At 37.4% G+C, this 7,722-nt stretch overlaps 1 pseudogene; it reads left to right on the forward strand.

Moving 5' to 3' along the window:
• The first annotated feature begins 1,426 nt into the window (after positions 1 to 1,426).
• LOC110790849 (uncharacterized) lies at positions 1,427 to 7,664 on the forward strand (annotated as a pseudogene).
• Positions 7,665 to 7,722: the final 58 nt, after the last annotated feature.

Below are 7,722 nucleotides of genomic sequence, written 5' to 3' on the forward strand. Positions count from 1 at the left end.
GACAAAGTGGTGGACGGTTAAAAGCGTCGTGGCCACACGGGAATTTCCCCCCCCCCCCCCCCCAAAAAACACTTCCTTTGGCGTCGAAGACCAAGCGTCCGAAAAGGGCATGTTTTGTAGTAGTGGGGCCAAAGGAATTAATGGGCATTTTGCCTAATATTTGTCCCACAGAGAAGTGGAAAGGAGCCAAGTGGCTTGCTGACGTGTTTAAGCAGTGCCACATGGCACATTCGGATTGGGCCACGTAGGCCGGGTAGATTTACCCACAACAGTTGCCATAAGCTCAATTGAAACCGTTGCCGTAAGCTCAATTGAAAGTGTTGCCATAAGCTTGATTGAAAGCGTTGCTATAACTAAAACTAAAAGTGTTGCCATAAACTCAATAGAAAATCTTGCTATAGATAAAATTAGATGTGTTACCATAATTGTAAGAAAGTGTTGCATTAGTTTTAAACTTCAACCAACAACCAACTAATAAGTGTTGTCGTAAGTTGGCAAAAACTGTTGCCTTAAACGTGTAAATGTTGGCTTAAGTTGTTGAATAATTGTTGCCTTAGGTTAAAAGTGTTGCCTATAAAAAGCGTTCACATAGTTAATTATGGCAACGGTTTATTATAATTGTTGCCTAAATCCGGGAAAATGTTGCCATAAACTTATAGCAACGCCCCCTATTGGTTACGGTTTTTAAACCGTTGCTATAAGCCTATTGCAATGGTTAATTGATCTATGGTAACTGTTTATTGCCGTTGCTATAAGCCTATTTTGTAGTAGTGTTTTACTCAGGTATTTGTATAACCGGTTTGTTTGGTGTTTAGAGACTTGAAGAGTTACAACAGACTATGATATATATAAGCACCATTTAATTGCAAGTTTCGAGTACACTTCTAGCACTTCATCATGATTTAGCTGTTGTCCACCTCCAGTTGTTAAACTGTGAATTTAAATATGAAACGCACCCCTTAGAACTAGATTTGTCAAAAGCTGATCTGATTCAACCCAAATCCGACAACAACCAAAGTGACCCGAAAACAACATTTATTACACATTCGATTCATATAGGTGCACGAATTAAGCATAGACCATTATCCGATATGACCTTATCCGTAACTGACTGTACCGAATTGACATCTCTTACAACCACAAACATACCTAATTCGACCGATCGACTTTTCTCGATTATTATGGGCCATCTATTGGGGCTTAAGAGCGTTATGGACCCTTGGGTTATGGCCCTTATGGGTTGAACCACTTATTGGACCAAAGACTAATACATGATTTGGGTTTTAGTATATTGATTAGCAAATAAATCAACAACCCAAGCCCCAAACTAATATTAGAATCCCAAATCCAGTTACCTCTCTGTTCACTTTCAAACAGTCCGTATCGGAGCACAACTGAAAAGCTTTCCTCACATTTTCAGGTATTTCCCAGCACTTCGAAGCTCTTGTAGTCCTTTCTTTGTCCTCTAATTAAAAATCGATTTTCCTAGGGTTTTATTTGATTTTTGGTAATGTTAATCCGAACATTTCTAAGGTTTTTTCAAATTTTATTTTACTGAATGTGTGGAATTGTGGAAGATTTAGGGTTCTATGAAGCTTATTTTTGGGTGTGTAAATGGTCCTTTAGGTTGGCAGATTACCCTAATAATCAGTGATTTCAGGACTCGGTATTGAGAAGTAACAATGGGAAGTAAGAGAGAGAGAGATGAGCAGACGGATAGCGAGGTGAAGAGGCAGAAGGTGGAAGAAGAAGAGGTGGACTCGCCGAAAATGCATGCTTTCGAGAACCCGCTTCTTCCACTAGCTTCATACAACGAGGACGATGAGGAGGAGAGGAGGAGGAAGGCAATTCGAAGGCGTGATGATAAGGTGAACAGCAAGGAAGAAGCAGTGGTTAATGGCAGTGTGAATGAGGTTGTTGGTGGTAATGATGAGGATTATGAAGATGAGGAGGATTTCGGGTTTCATCAAGCAAAGCGCAATAGGGCCGTGGAGGTCAGGAGGGATTGCCCTTACCTTGATACTGTTAACAGACAGGTACTCGAATTCAATTCAGATTTTTGTTTATTGGTTGTTTGAAGCTTTTATTTTCTGATACTAGTACTTGTTTATTGGAATCTGTAGTAAGGAGTTATAATGTCGGATACCTTGATTCTTGAATAAATTGGTAGTTGAAAATTTGTAATTGCCTACGATATTAGAAGACGGGACGGATCCAGAAAGATACGTTTCTGATTTAGGTGCTTATGTAGGATAATGATAAGCATACATAAGTTTGGGTAAGGAGGTGTTGATTCGGAGATCTGTGCTGGGTATTGGGATTGCTAGGGATTGGGGTTCTGCTTTGTTATACCAATATACCCGAATGTTGTTTGAACTTCTCCATGGAGTTTGCAAAAGATATGGATCATAATTTGTTAGAATTTTGATGTTAGGATGGCTTTGTGATACTTATATGTACTCCATCTGTCAACAAAAGTATAGTTATATTACTCACATCAGCGACATGTACTAATTTTAGACATCTGAGAAAAGTTATCCCAAAAATGGTAATGGCGTACCCTTACTTAAGTTGATTGATGTTGAGAGAGTAAGAATGGGCGACAATTATAAGGGTCTTTTTTGTGAAATCGTGTCATGTTCATAATTACGAGGAGTTAAAACAATGTGATAATTAATGACAGATGGATGTAAAGAACTGATAATTTTTTAGTAGAAAAATAATGGCAGAAAAAATATTAATTTGTTTGATAGATGATGAATACAAAATGGGATACAAAATTAGTGACTTGAGGCCACCAATCTCCCGATATAGTGACTTGAGGTCACCACTCTAAAGTCTAAGCCTTAATAATTTCTCAACATCCCTCTCATAACCTAACGTGCCCTTACTTATAACTATTCTACTACACTACCTGATTTGTCTTTTACCTAATATTACTTACACCTATTATGCCCTTCCCTTAAACTTGATTCATTACATTGGAGTATGTGTTGCTGAGATATTGGTAGTGGAAGAGGGAGGTAGAGTACTGTTGATTTGTTGTAAACTATTTGAAGAATTTTATTTATAACTCCATATGTTGGGGTTGTTCTCTTGATGAATTGAAATGTTAGTTGAACAGTTTGTGTTGAGATATTGTGATAATTTGTTCATCCGAAGACCTTGATTTTTTTAGCATTGTGGGAAATCCGGAATTAACTATTTATACTTTAATCCACTTTTTGGTGTATCATTTTTTTTACGGGAGTCTGATCTAGTAAATTTCTTTCTTGCAGGCTTTAGATTTTGATTTTGAGAAGTTTTGCTCAATCTCGTTACCGAACTTGAATGTATATGCATGTTTAGTGTGTGGTAAGTATTACCAAGGAAGGGACCCCAAGTCTCATGCATATACTCATAGCCTGGAGGCGGGACATCATATCTTCATAAATTTAAAGACTGAGAAGGTTTTTTGCCTTCCTGATGGATATGAGATCAATGACCCATCCGTCATGTTCTAAATCCCAGGTTTGTTTCATTTTTTCTTCTCTTTCGGCACGTTGGTTATTCGTATAAGTCATATCAAATTAAAGTCTACATATATGTACGTCATATTGTTGTATGTCCTAACCTGTATTCTGCTACCTGTTATGGTTACATGTCTATAGTTCCTAGAGTTATGATCTTTTCGAAGATGTGTTGCATAGAAGATAACTATTTTTGGCTGATCTTTCTTGTATGCAGGTTTTCCAGGGAAAAAGTTGAACAGCTAGATAGAAGCAAGTTGTGGGCAAGAGCTCTTGATGGCTCTGATTATCTCCCAGGACTGGTATTACCTCTGTCTTGACTGACTCGATAGACCTCCTCATCTATCTGTTAAGAATAAATATTAAAGTTTTCCATGCCGTGTTGCATCAGATTAGATGACCATTTGAAATTATTCTGTTTTCAGGTAGGACTTAATAACATCAAGGAGACTGATTTTTTGAATGTTACAATTCAAGCACTTATGCGAGTTACACCCTTGAGGAACTTTTTCCTGATCCCAGAGAACTACCAACACTGTAAAGCTCCCCTGGTTCATTGTTTTGGGGATCTCACTCGTAAAATCTGGCATGCAAGAAATTTTAAGGGGCAGGTATAAACATGGTTATGTTTTTCTTCAGTTGCGAATGTAATAAATATTCACTAGCCAATACAGTGTGTTAAAATTTGATTTTGTCATTCCAGGTGAGCCCCCATGAATTTTTGCAGGCTGTGATGAAAGCGAGTAACAAAGAGTTTAAAATAGGTGCTCAATCTGACCCACTTGTTTTCCTGACATGGCTCCTTCGTACCCTTCACAAAGCACTCAAAAAGAAAAACACGAGTATCATTCATCAGTGCTTCTAGGTAATGTCTCCATCTATTTACTTTTTTGGTATCATTACATGTTACCACTCGTATCTAACTTGACTAACAAAACAGGGAGAACTGGAGGTTGTAAAATGCAGAGTAAAGCTATTGAGAGAAGAGAAAGCGGGGATGATCAGAATGGTGGATCCAAAACCCTAATGTTGTCAGAGAAACTTCCAAAATGCCATTTCTAATGTTACCCCTTGATTTGCCGCCTCCGCCACTGTTTAAAGACGTGATGGAAAAAAATATTATCCCTCAGGTATCTAATGCTTGATTGCTCTCACGGTTTCAGATTGTTGAAAGGTTTTTGGATTCTGAGTGTGTGTTGCTTTTCATTTCATTTTATTCACATGTTGACTGTTGAGGTAGTAGAGCTGTATTTAGGCTTTTGGATGACCGGAAGTGGGTGGGTTAGTAGTAGCATGTTGCAATGAGTATAATTTTATATATTTGTCTTCCTCTGAACAATACCTTTGTGTACATTAGGACCTGTTCTTTCAACTGTTTTGCATTGTCTGGTAAAAGGGCATTACTTTTTTGAAAAGAGTCAAAGTCAAACATCATTTGTGCCCTATTAACTAAAAGAGGAACCTCAATGTCGAGGTACAATGTTTCATCACTGCCTGTATAAGCGGTACTGTCCTCTGCCACTTTTCCTGAATTAGTATTCCCTAGATTGTGTCATTCGATTCTTCTGGGGTTGCTATAGCAGCAGCTTCAGAAGAGAGAAAGCATGAGATGTAAGGCAAAGAATACCTTTGTTTCCCATAGCACATTTCCCATTATGCTCATCCATTTGATTCTTGGTCGCAGAATCGGGAGGCTTGGTTGAATATTAAGGTCTTAACTTTGAATAAATGATAATTTGGGAGGGAGTTTCCCTGGTTAGATGTTTCTATAATGGTCACACATTCACACTTGGAACATTGAATGTGCTAGCAGACTATTTGGTGGGTGGAAAATTATGGCTTTTCTAGCAGTTGTAGCTATGCCCTCCTGTGAAGCAGGCTATATCCTCACTACTGATTTGTATCTAGGCACAAATCATGATCTACAGATAATTTGAAGTTGGTCTTCAGTATGTGTATCTTGATTTGTCAAAAAATAGAACGTTAAATTTCTGTAAAAATACTGGGGCTTTCTTTCCTAGTTAGGCATCTGTCATGTATGTCTTTTGGCTTCACCATTTATATTAATGTGTTCATCTTTTTCGCTTTATTTTTCTTGGTAACTGATGGATTTGGCCCATCTGCGTTCTTCTTAGGTTCCACTTTTCAACATAATGAAGAAGTTTGACGGGGAGACCATAACAGAAGTCGTGCGTCCTCAAATAGCTAGGATGCGATATCGTGTAACCAAACTGCCACCTTACATTATTATGCACATGCAGCGTTTCACGAAGAAAAACTTCTTTGTTGAGAAGAATCCCACCCTTGGTAAGTATTATGCTTCGTGCTATTATTTTTGTGCTCGTGATGGGACTAGTTTGTGTCATCACAAAGTGGGTTTTTCTAATTTTCTTCTCTATCTTCCTTTTAGTGCAACTTATCTTGTGTTGGACTGAAGCAGTATTTTGCCAACCTTATACTTGAGCTGTACTTTTGTTAATTGATACAGATATGCTTTATTGTGTCGGTTAGTCCTTCTGCTTGCTAAAGTTCAATTGCCTTTTTTATGGAACACTTTCCATTATTCAGCTACTCGAAATCTACTATGGACTTATAGGTATTAGATTAGGTAGGCATGTTTTTAGAAGGTTGTTATTACTCAGAACATGCCCATCCCGTATCCAATGTGTAAATCAGGTGTATACTTGCAACACATTGTGCCTTTCCAGTTTCCAGTTTCCACTTCTCTTATTAAGTTATTTTTATGTCTCATTTCCCTAATTTAACGTCACAAATGTTTCTTGCCAGTTAATTTTCCTGTGAAAAATCTCGAGCTGAAGGATTATATCCCTTTGCCCATACCAGAAGATGATGAAAAATCACGTTCAAAATACGATTTAATCTCAAATATTGTCCATGATGGCAAGCCCAGTGAAGGGCCGTACAGAGTCTTCGTTCAAAGGAAGTAAGAGGAACAATGGTAATTTTTTTGAATTAACTTGGTGCCTCTTAACATTTTAATGTTTTCTTTCTTTTGGAAAACTATATACTCCTGATGTACAAAAAAAAAAAAAAAAAAAAAAAAGGAACTATATACTCCTGATGTCAAAAAAAGGAACTATATACTCCTTTAGTGGCTTTGTTCTAGAAATAATATAATCAAGGATTCACCATGCTCTTACTGAAATAAGTCAAATAACCTCTATAATAATTGCTCATTCCCATGAGGGTATATTTGGTACTTGAGTCATATCTTTCCTCTAGAAATGTGACATTTTCTTGGATATCTCAAAACAGCATTTCTGCATATGTTACTATTTACAATTCTTTCCAGGTTGAGGGAGTATTTGTTTCTTTTGCTTATTTTGCTAATATCATTCGAACTGTTAAAATAGTCTTGCGCTTTCCGGCTCATATCAGTTCCTATTCGGTTCTGTGCAGGTATGAGGTGCAGGACTTGCATGTTTCGGAGAAACTTCCCCAGATGGTTGCTCTTTCCGAAGCCTACATTCAAGTGTATGAGCTACAAGACCAACATTGAAAACCCGGTGGATAACAAAGTCGCCATCTGTCAAACTTGGAAATGTTGCCATCAAGTTTTGCTGTTTAATTTGGTTGTACATAGGATGTTATACTTCAATCAATTCCGTGCTTGCAAGATACACTTCCAGAAATAGAGAAAAGGTAGTTGCAACATTTTAAAGTGCAGCAGTTGTAATCCTGTATAATTTATTATCCGTTCTCAAATGGTTGTACGTAGGTTTCGATCTTCATTTCTTCACCATTGTACGAAGAGCTTTCAAAGGGAAGAGTCAAGTTTCTATTGCTCATCCTAGAACATTTTGGCCCCTGCCCTCTAAGGAGTAGTTCAGTGATAATGGAAAAAGTCGTATGTTGTCGAGATTTTTAACCCCTTTCACAATGTTTATGGGATGATTCTTGGTTTGTGAGTGTTCTACCACAACATTTCTCGAAAAATGTATGTGTATCATTCTTGAAACTCCAAGAACACGAGGCAAAGGTAGCCCAACCTTCTTTTGTAACGAGTTATTCTCATCTCTTTTAGTTTCTAATGCCATAAGAAAAGGAGACGGAAAGCTTTACATCTAATGTGAAGTTGAAGAATTAAATTACTATCTCTTCATTATTGTTATTTTCTTTCACATGATATCAAAATCTTTAGTAAAATTAATAGTTCATGATACGATCACAATCAAAAGCCGAATTGTAATGA

The sequence above is a fragment of the Spinacia oleracea genome, chromosome 5 (assembly GCF_020520425.1).
Source record: "Spinacia oleracea cultivar Varoflay chromosome 5, BTI_SOV_V1, whole genome shotgun sequence".
In the NCBI taxonomy this organism is placed as follows: Eukaryota; Viridiplantae; Streptophyta; class Magnoliopsida; order Caryophyllales; family Amaranthaceae; genus Spinacia; species Spinacia oleracea.